Genomic DNA, 12,483 nt, shown 5'->3' on the forward strand with positions numbered 1-12,483 from the left:
GAGTCGGGGCAAACACGCCCATTTCATCGTGTGCCATAGAGACCTGGCAAGAGTCAATATTTTCACTAAACGTCGGAACAAATGAAGAATACACACGAGGAAGAATGGTGACTAGGTATACGGGACGGGCAGCCAGAATCGAGAACAGATAGATATTCAGTCTGGATAGACATGCTTCTGGTATTTGCAGACCGCAGCGAGGGATCGAAAATCGCCAAGGTTTGTTTGATATGGCGCGATGATGAAGACACAGAAAAAATATATAGAAAGGTGGATGAATGAATTCAGACCCCACCCATAATGTCAGGTCATCCCTTGCAAGCAACACCGTTAGAAACACAATTATAAAAGCACACACACACACACACACACACACACACACACACACACACACACACACGCACACACAGACACACAGACACACAGACACACACAGACACACACAGACACACACACACACACACACACAATTGTGTATTTCACCTGATTGTGTGATGAATGCAAGGGAACAAAATGTGTGTAAAGTTTGTATGTAATGCCTATGCTTTTGCCATTGATTATATATTATGTAACACCTGATTGATATTTTCAGGGCAAACAACGACATTATCCATGTGTGTGTGTCCTCTTGGGTATCAAAGATGTTACTGAGGAAATCGGATAAATGGGTCATACCTTCGAAGACAGTATAATGCCCCCAAACGGCGTAAATTAACAAAACGCAACGTTGAATCGTGAACGACCTCAATTAAATACGACGAAAAAAAATACAAAAATGCAAAAAAAGAAAAAAAAAGAAAACAAGAGCGGACTACTCACAGAATATTGAACAGTATATTACTACAACTCAACGCCATAATCTAAAGAGCCGCCAGTTTGCGGTCTGTTGGTCGGTCTGTTGAAAGTGTTGAAGATTTATGAAGCATGAACACTTAGTGATATACTGTGATGTACAATGATGTACTGTTTGTGCCCTCCTTTATATCTTCCCATAACAATAGTTTGTTAAGAATTTTGTTTTCAACTACCAGATGTACTTAGATGAGAAAATTAGGCTCATGTGAATGCCCATACCGTGAAATGAACTAAAGGTGGGATATTATTTGTTCGCGCGTGTATCACCAAGAGAGATTTGGTCCAGTGCTTTTCCATACAATCACTAATGATCCCACTCTTTGTCATCATCGCAAAAACCCCTATTTTGATTTGTTTACATATTTTGAATCATCTCTCTAGCCCAATTAATGCAAATTAGCTCAAGGTATTTTACACAACCATCTATACAATTACCACACAAAATAATCTTCCTATATAAACAGCACAAATATGAGATAAAAGTAAAATCTTTTGTAACAGCAATAACACAATAAGTTATACAATTCACAATCTCAAAGAAGAGGTTTGCCTCCCCCCCCCCCGGCACCGAAAACTAAAATCAAAGAAAATTTATTGAACATTTTAAGGCATAGTGTCTACTATTGATCAGAGCTGATCACTGACACACACGCACACACTCAAAATCTCTTTACCACCATTATTGACTCCCTCTTATTGTGACATTTTTCTTCCTTGTCTTAGTGGCTGGGCGCTTTTCAGAAACAGCTTCTGGAAATCCTATAATACACATTAATGTAGTATGTTGCACTATACGAATTACAACTAATCTAATATAATGAGAGTTTGATGGCAAGATGGGTTAAGTGCGCCATTAAAAAAAACATTAAGTAGATCCATCATCAGATTGAGCAAAATAAAACCTTGTCCAGTGATACCTCACTTGTGACATAACGAAGAATATTCTTGAAGTTATGATTAAAAACTCTAGATTTTCTCATCATTTTCATGTTTTTAGAAGCTTTAAAGGCAAATATCTCAAATCAACACAAATGGAGTTAATTCGTCTTGCAATCACACTCTTCTATATGTTTGCATAGGGCCTTATATCACAAGGGAGACATTTAGAATTTCCAGACGTGATGTTGCTGTCTTTTCACAATGATTACAAATGATGTGTAAAATACATACTACTACAGTATGTTATGTGCAGGCTAACGCCGGTCAATGTTAAACTTTGTCACAATCACCCTTATTATACCACACATTTAACAGTTTGTCCCAGTGTGCATTTCGTTTAAATTCTGAACATAACAGTCATGAAAGAACAAAGGCAACAACGACAATAAAAACAGTACCAAAACAACAAGGTCATGATGGGAATTGCGTGACTGCATTGACCCAATACACAGCGTGCATTGTGACAACCCTCTGTGCGTGGCCATTCACTTTTAATGCTTCCGATTATCTACGTTAGAGAGATTCTGCGTTCAAGAAGACCTCCGAGCACAGTGGAGTGTGTCAAGGATCAAGGTTTCTCATCATAGACTGATGGATAGGCAGACTGATGGATACTGGTAGATGGATAATGAAAAAGAGATGTAAATATACAAATATAGATATTCAAATATATAAATATATGAATATATGAATATATAAATATATGAATATAAAAATGAACAGATAAACAAGTATATAATATACAAACTATATACACATAAGTATAGTTATATGTGTGTACGTGTGTGTGTATGTGTGTGCTTGTGTATGTTTGTATGTTTGAGAGAGAGATAGAAACAGTAAAATAAGGAATGACAGAGAAGACAGTAAGTTGAGAGATAGGACAGAAAGAACGAGGTTGTAATGTGGAAAATAGGAGAGGCAGAATGAGGGAGGAGAGAATTAGGAATAATTTATTATGGTATCAGAGAGAGAGAGAGAGAGAGAGAGAGAGAGAAAGAGAGAGAGAGAGAGAGGGAGAGACGGACAGGAAAGATGTGATATTACGTGGCTGTCTCAACGACACAAGGCCTTGGCTTTTACAGCGTTCTCTATACATGTCTAATGGTAGATGCAGCTTGTGTTCAGTTCAATTTATTAATTTCTTTTTACCACTCATGGTGTGGAACGTATACATCCTCGTCAGCCATAAGTCTTGTTTTCAAAGGGGTCTACAATGAAAGGTAAAGTAATCAAAACGTAATTTGTTCATTGCAAACATAAAAGATGAAAATAAGAATATATACATATATAGCATACACATATATGAACATACTATACATATAAAATGTTAGGAGGGTAGTTGTGACTGGGTGCGAGTATGTTTTCTTGGTTAGGGAATAGGAAGTAGGTGTGTTAATTGAATGCGGTAGGTGGAGAGGAAGAAAGGTCAGGATTTGGCTTGCATAGACGCCAGACCAAAGAATTAAAGAAAATGTAAGGGATGGAATTTTGCTGGTGTTATGACGTTGATTTCCAATTCTTTGTTGACTGTTTATAAAGCTCTTGAAAGGAATACTCTATCACTAGTTTAATAATAATTATAATCAATTATATTATACGGCATTTTTTTTTCAGAAAGAAAAATGACAAAGAGATATTGTTTGAGAATTATATGACTTTTTTTTTGGGGGGGGGGGTTGTGCTTTTCTTTTATAAACTATTTCATTCTCATTTTTTGTGCACTCCTTGACAAAAGATATAATTTTTGTATATCATATTTCGTTTATTTGAATATTTGCACATTATTCTGCTCATCTGAACATTCAAGTGGAATGTTCAAGTGTACTTATAACAGGAGACATGCTTTGTATGTTTGCTTTGTAAATTTGATCATGCAAGTGGGGTGTTTGGCAATGAATACACTCGAAATGAAACATAAATGGTGAGAAATGTGTTTACATTGTGTGGGATCTGAAATTCATTGAAATGCGGTATGTAGGCTTCCATTACTTTGTGTCCCCTCGTCTGCATGGGGACAATGTCTTTAATACAGATATGGTCTCCACGTGATCATGTTTTGTCTTTGTTCGTCCACGCATGAAATTAAATTTCGGAAATCAAAGGTCCGCAAAACAAACTTCGCACGAATAGTCGTGTTTGCTGTATATATTATGATTGAATTAATGTTTACGGGCAGGCATAAATTGCATTTCTGCAAAACGCTCATAAGACGTCATCAATATTATAGGTTTAACTTATTTCCAAGGCATGACTTATCTTCACAATTATACAAAACAATGTATGTAGAGTACGCGTCTTCAGTTACGAAAAGTCCACCAAGCAAATACGCATATCATATATTTGGATCAGACGATGCATCTGATTTTTCAGTGGAGTACGCGGGAAAACAAGAGAAATGACCCACTGATAGAGCTGTAAAACGAGATTGATATTGCCTTTTTGCAATGCTGTAAGACATCACAAATCTGGTTATTACTGAAAACTTCGATTCCTTGGCGAAGTCATAAACATTAGAATTTCTCATTTGGTAATTGAATATGATGGTCTACACCACTGACAGTGGCACGACTTCAGATATTCTCAATCTCAACCCAAAAACATTAAAACATCACGTGCTCGTCCACATGATGGTAATCAAGCAAATGGGGCTTTTTAATCTTTCGTTGGTATAATAGAATGTGTGAAATCACTAAGCTAATCACCTTGTAAGAGATATTGGGAATTATACTCCAGCGTCTGCGTGCCGCTTAATGAATAATGGCGCTGTGTATAAAGCGTACAATTCACTGCCACACAGCATTGATATACTGTGATCTGAAAATTTGATATCGCAGCTTTTATCACGCACGCAGTTCATTAAAACACGCTGCAGTGGTCACAGCTGCTGTGGTTTGTTCATTGGCTCAAGATGGGAGAGGGAGCGCATTTAATCTTTAGTGGCAGTGAAAGCCTGTCTAGTCAGACTGCGACTGTTCATATTTGCCGAGGACTTCGGAGGACAGGCATTAAGGTATGGTGTACCTGTGTACCAGATCGATATGGCGTCGTTTCGGAGTGTCATCTTCCGAACGTTACCATGGCAACAAACTACGCCGAGTAAGAACCCTGATGCTATTCGGAGCTAGGCGTAAGTTAATCATTGCCATCGTTGCGGTTACCGATGTTTATCAGGAAAATCATACTGGTTTTACGTACAAACATATTTAATTTCCTTTTATAGATTATAGTTGAGGTGGAAAGCGGTTAAAAGGGTCATTTTTTATTTTATCAAAAATATACTGTCAACGAATATGTTTGTAATTCTGATTTTTTTTTTTTTAGTCGTATTATACATCAGCTATCATACAAATAAATTCTAACATTCACTTGTAATCAAATGAACGTTTTTAATCGATTTGACTTGATTTGATTCCTGTATGATTTGATTTATGCACTTTCATGATAACGAAAAAAATACAAGCTTTTGAATACGTACACTTAATTTGGGAACAGAACATCATCGAAAAGATGTGAAAGTATATTTCATATACACATAATGTCGTTGAATTAAGTAAATAAATAAATAAATGAATGAATAGATAAATAAATAAATAAATAAATATATATATATACATATATATATATTATATATACATATATATATATATACATATATGTACATATATATTACTCTGATAATAATGCTCTGATTTGTATGGACTCACAGAAGAACAGCCTCTATGTATGTAGTTGATGGCCTCTCATATTAAAATGAAATAAACTCAAAACCGATTCTTGATATGGCTTATTTTCAAAATGCAGGAAAGTCATCCGAGAGAGACCACTAACTCATGCAGCATTAGTCAAATGATTGGATTGACGGGAATGGAGGCTGTTACAAGACTATTGTCTGGCACGTTAGAAATAAATACTAGTAATCTAAAATCAATCCCCTCCTCTCTCCTTCACTCCTATCTCTCTCTCTCTCTCTCTCTCTCTTCTTCTTCTTCTTCTCTCTCACTCCTCTTTCTATTTTCTTCTGTTTTTTAAAACTCTAAATTTCTTCATTCTCTCTCTAGCTCTCTCACAAGCTGTAACATCCAGACATGCACGCACGCACACACACACACACGTCTGAAGATGTTTTTCTTCGAAGAGCACAGAAAGACCATTTAGTTCATCTAGTTTCGTTTTTACTGCTTAGGCTGCATGCGACTAGAATGGACATTATTTACACGCCCTGAAATGATATACGAGACCCAGTATGCTGTAATATTGCACAGGGAGGACCTCGCGTTGTCATTAATGCGCTCACATCAATGGTTAATCAGCGTGTTGAAAAAGCAGTAAAAATAATTATGATTAATTGGTAAGAAAGATAGCTCAAGGGTTTAACTCTTCTCTCTGAGCATTTTCTTGAAAAAATAATCTAGATATGTTTCATGTCATCGCTCAAAAGTGTTTGGCCTGTTCAGTTTTGTGTAATGATATATGATAGTTTTCTATAATGAATCACATGGAAGGTGATTATACAAGATGTATAACATTAAATGTAATAACAGATTTATTGTGTGCTGTCTCTCGCACATACCGAAAGACAACCTGTTCTGTTATTGTCAGAAATTGAGAAGCAAATGCAACAATTAAAGAAATAGTAATAAGTAAGATAATAAGTATAAGTAAAAGATTTTTCCAATATTTGCATGCAAATGTCCATATTCTTATATCCGTGTGTGTATGTTCAACTAACTCAATAATATCTGGAATTGTGCTGTGTAACACTGAAAATAAATTCAATCATTTTTTTTTCTCGCAACAGGGCCTTTTGTACACCAAGAGAAAAAGAAAACGAAACAAGACCATAATTAACACGTCAAATAGGGACTGCAAGACGAAATGTCGAAATGTCTTACTCTTATGAGGATTTTTTTAAATAATATGTTTGAAGTGATTTGATGTACTTATTTAACCCTAGGGAACCCCAGGGGATTTCATTTAGTTATGTTTGATATTGCTGGTTATGACAATTGTAAACTGAGACCCATGTTAGTCACTTTGTGTGTGTGTGTGTGTGTTAGTGTGTTATTTTGAATTTTCTCACATAAGTTCGTTTGTAGTAGGCACCCTATTATATCATCATTTTGTAAATTCAAAATTTTGGGGTCTGGGAAGGGCCAAAGTAGCTTCGGCTATGTAGGGTTATAGAACTGATATATTGTATAAAAATTATGTATATTGTGTAGTAGATTTGTAGGGTGTTGTTTGCATTCATTGTGCCTGTCCAATAAAGATGAATGAATGAATGAATGAATGGATGAATGAATGAATGAATGAATGAATGAATGAACGAATGAATGAATGAATGAATGAATGAATGAATGAATGAACCATCTGCACCGCTGCCAGTTCTGTTAAAGCCTTAAGTGTCATACTTATACCAGGGCTCGACACTAACGGTGGCCCGGTGGCCCGGGGCCACCAAAAATGAAAATCGGGCCACCAAATTTCAAAAAGGGCAAATTTGGTGGCCCGCCTCGGGCCACCAAAATATTTTGAAAAGTATGTCAATAAATTCGTAACTTTTTGCGCCGGAAATTAGCAGTTAAATTTGTTCAAAGGATGGATGAAAAGGACTGAATGAATGTCTGAGAGTGAGTGTTGCAAGTTTGTTGAAGTTTATTTATGAGTAGATATGTCCAACTTCTAATTCTTACTATCATAAATCTTAAATATTTGACTCATTAAAAAAAAAAGACTTTTAATGTTTTTTATTGGGTTTTTTTCGGGACACCAAATTTTTCTCTCGGGCCACCAAAAATTTGAAATTTAGGATTTTGGTGGCCCCATCGGGCCACCAAACCAAAAAGTTAGTGTCGAGCCATGCTTATACTTAAATGTATCTACTACTTTTTTATTCTTAGCGTGTATGTCTTTGAGTCTTGTCTGCAAAGTTTTGATGTATAAAATGCGGCGCTCCTAAGAGAGTCCACCTAAATATTTCCAAAAATGAAAACAAAATAAACACGCAAACTGACACATAGTCATCCAAACACGCACACAGACGCGCGTGCACACAGACACACACAGACACACACACATACACAGGTGCGCAAAGATGTTCTTCACGCAGAATTGCGTACATGTTTCCTACCTGAGGATTTTTTATTTACATAATATGGTGCATGCTCGGTGAGGCGAATAGAGGGCAAATCTAGCATCTTTTGTTCTCCAAAATTTTGAACAGCTTGTTTCCCACGCTCGGTCGTCTGCGCAATTGGAGTTGGTTAGGCTGTACACATCGAGTACAGTTACAGATAAAGAGACAGAGAGTTAAGGAGCCGCCACTTATTAAGGCATTTTTTTCTTCCATTTTTTTTAAACCAGGGATTTACAGTTGAAGAGTCCTTGTTCAAAGCTACTTACCGAAGTTAGTGGCAAAATCAGCATGCTCATTATGGGATAATCACATATAATAGTCACAACTTTGATAATGATTATAATTCCACAATGAGTATCCTTGTTGAAGACGTTGTTTGGTACCTGGACCTGACGATAGACATGAATCAACTCTTAATTGTGTTTGCACTCTTCGTCAATCACATTTTTTAATTAATCTAAAATTTGGATCTATAGACATCATTTTCTTCACTGACATTCTACCTTCCCCCAAAATAAGACGATTTAAAAAACGACACATAATAACATATACACATATACACACACACAGACACACACACAAACACACACAGACACACACACAGACACAGACACACACACACACACACACACACACACACACCAGCACACTCATAAATAAATAAAGACATTCCCTGAACATGTTGCGCATATTTTATGGACTTGACGTCATCAAAGACGAGTATAACTGAACTGCTTGTTAGAGATAACTGCAAAATCACATCTTTGTAGAAAAGAATAATACAAAACCAGCACAATGTTTTGTTTTTAAATATTATGACACCACATCGTTAAGACAACGCGTGGTATGTTGATTGCAGAAATAATATGACATATCTGCGTGACTTTAAGAAGCCTTTTGTAGGATTATCATGTTGTTTGTAAACCCTGCAATGTAATTTGCAATAACTGAGGACCAGCAAATCGTATGAGTTTTCTTTGCTTATTTAGTAGTTTTCTCTTCTTTTTTTTTGTTTCAATCGCTATATTGTGGACATTGTTCAAGGTGTTGGTAGCTAGAGGAGTATGTATGTACTTCGCGATGTAATCGCGATGTAAAAATGTTTATTCAGCAAAGACCTGCATGTTTCAAAACGAAGACTGCTCCATACATTAATTCTCCACGATCCATTAATTCACGCTTTACCTAGCTTTATGTTGTATATGTAGGTTCAAAGGATGTGGTGCAAAGTACGCAGAAAGTATATATGCACACGCATTCATAGTATGTGGAAGGAATCTTTTACATAACAAACCGACTATTGTCATAAAATTTAGAATAACTGCAAGGAAACAAAATTGCTAACAACTCCATGTTTTAACAATATTTGAATTGGGAGAAAAATACTGAGGAATGTCATCATGAGAACAGGTTAAATCAAATAGCAGTTTCAACAAGGATAATTGTGACACATAATGATAACAATTATAAAAAGGGGGAATAAGCTTAAACGTTCGCAAACATAATATGGAATGTAACATTTCATTGTGTCACAGTGAGATGGCAACGGTATGCAGAAAATAAAATTAAATCTAACACGATAGATTATTATCATTTTGCTACCAGCACAACAAAGGTGCACTTCACCTGCCTCTTTTGAAAACATAGGGAAGTAAGTACCCTTAACACATTATGTCAGTAACAAGTCGAAGGAAAATACGCTTTTATTTCATGGAAAATGTAATTGTCTTGTGAGATGAAATAATATATGTAGGCCTACGAATGTGAAATCATATCAAGGAATGACCTATAATTTGGTGATTTGGGGGCCACTCAAAGTTACTCCACACTGCATGGATAAAATCTCAGACGTGAAGTACGATAAAACTCTTCGGAGCATAATATCCTCTCTTCTCAAAGTATGCTACGATTGTCGAAGTGAGGGCGCTTCATCGGTTACTAGCAATGGCGACATGGAGTACACCGCGTCTCATGGTGCCCTGCTTCTCAACCTTTTTCAACCCGAGACCCACTTTGGCTCCTACATTTTTTTTTGTCCAGTTAGATCACATCCAATTTTGTTAAATTTTATGTTTGACCGACATCGTGGCCCTCCTGCAAGAGCTTCGCGACCCATCGGTGGGCCGAGGGCCACCAGCAAGGGTGTAATTTCACGGAGCACGCGAACGATTTGCGAAGGACGCGAATTGCAAAATCCAGCATTCGTATTTTAGTCTGCAAAAGATCGCAAGACGAACGTGAGGGTTCGGAAGCGTCGTCAATTGTTCGCGAATGTCGTTTTTACTTCGGCGAGAATTTCAAAAAGGTTTGAAATTTTTTGCGAACCTTTTCCGCACACTTGGTCGTGATTTGCTCGTGAATTGTTCTCGAAAGTGTCTTTAAAGCCTCGTCATATGCGCAAGACCTTCGCAAGACACGCGCGATGTTCGCAAAATGTTCGTGAAACCCCAAACAGACTCCGAAAATTTGGAGAATGTCTCGCGTATGTTACGCGAAATCTGCGAAGTTTTTCCGATCATTTTACGACGCAATCGCAAACTGTGCGTACATTTTGAGACATTCTCGCGAATGTTTAGCGCACGTTTGGGGGATATATGACCTATACATTTTTCTACAAATAAAAATCATAGCATACATCTAAACATCAAACAATTATTAGCAACTATAGTAACAAAAGAAATTAAAGACTAGCAAAGAGAAAGAAATGTTTGATATACAAAAAAAATCGCAGAACACACTTAAAGTTAATCTAAAGTATGTAAAATTTCATTTGAACTATAGATATTATGTGTTGGAGGAACTGCAAAAAAAAAAAATGCTTTACTAGTGGAGATAGGTCCTAGGAAAAAAAATGTAGGCAAGCACACCATAGAGAAATGAGAGAAAAAGAAAGGAGAAATAGAGAAAAAAAAATCAACTCAAGACAGCTTCCACCTCTCCTTGGTACATTTTCTCCCACGATTATTGAACATTTTTCGTTGTTCGCATTTTCGTCGCGTGTTCTTTGTGTACGTAACATGCGGTACTTTAGCAATGACACACACGACATTCGCACATACGTCGTGGAAACTTCGCACAAATTGCGCAAGAATAGTTTTCGGCTTCATTGTCGGAAAACATTCGGAGAAAAACTTTTCCGAATGTTGGATTTTTGTCATTCGCGTCCTTCGCAAATCGTTCGCGTGCTCCGTGAAATCCCACCCTAGAACATTTTGCGAACATCGCGCGTGTCTTGCGAAGGTCTTGCGCATATGACGAGGCTTTAAAGACACTTTCGAGAACAATTCACGAGCAAATTACGACCAAGTGTGCGGAAAAGGTTCGCAGAAAATTTCAAACTTTTTTGATATTCTCGCCGAAGTAAAAACGACGTTCGCGAACAATTGACGACGCTTCCGAACCCTCACGTTCGTTTGGCGATCTTTCGCAGACCAAAATACGAATGCTGGATTTTGCCATTCGCGTCCTTCGCAAATCGTTCGCGTGCTCCGTGAAATCCCACCCTAACGAAGTGCGGTCCCTGAATGTAATCGCGTGGTAGTCTGAGGACTAAACCTGAGGCATTTATGGCTATGTTATCCTCCACGGTTCCGTCAGCCACGATTTCCCGTCTGAATGCCGAAAGTATACACTACAGTGGAAACGATAAAACTACAAAAAGAAAAATAGATAAAGGCACTAAAGGTATATACTACCACATCATTGCCACCAATATGTAAAGCATAATACGTTTTCTATATGGGATTCAAACGTTTCCGAATCGATGATCCATTAATGGTTCAATTAGCAATGTGTCAGAGAGGGATTTTTTACTATAGAGAGACTTAATTGGATGGCGCCCTCAGTTGACCACTCACATCAACTGAGTTAAAACGTGAAATTCACACACGTGAAGTTATCAAAATCGGCAATATGCTGACACGCCCAGCAAACTGACATGCCAAGGCTGTACTGAATGTCCAGATCACTGCACAACGCATTACAATGTATATGCGAATTATTTTAGGATATTTCAAATTCATAATCAGAATTTTCGACGTCTTGAGGACAGTAAACGACAGCACGCCTTAAACGGACAAGACATTTGTTTTATTTTCACCTAAACTTGATAAACTTTCATCATAATATCTCATTCGTGTCCCCTAAAATTGTGAAAATGGCTATACATTTATATTTTTCGTAAACCGCAGGTATTTGACAAAATAATGCAATGACATGATATATCAACAGAAATTTTGTGAATGGGATTAATAACAAGACGTTGATTATGGATCACTTTTTTTTGTAACTAAAAATTAGTTGATATTCTCGGTGTTACACGTTTAATACTCGAGGCTGGTAATGTTATCCGTTTATTCGAAGGTGAAGTAATGTTTGTTACTGAGGGATCATTGATCCAAAAATTGAAGGTTCATTAATCCAAAAATTCAACAAGGCTCGACGAAGCCGAAAATGAAAAGAAAATGCGCAATGATGAACCTTCGAAATCACAAACCCTACTTCGTCTTTGTTTTACAATAATGACGAGACCAAAAATTCACATTTTTCCT

Source organism: Diadema antillarum, unplaced genomic scaffold (assembly GCF_040938485.1).
Source record: "Diadema antillarum isolate AM-2024a unplaced genomic scaffold, OU_Dant_1.0 scf00000032, whole genome shotgun sequence".
Taxonomy (NCBI): domain Eukaryota; kingdom Metazoa; phylum Echinodermata; class Echinoidea; order Diadematoida; family Diadematidae; genus Diadema; species Diadema antillarum.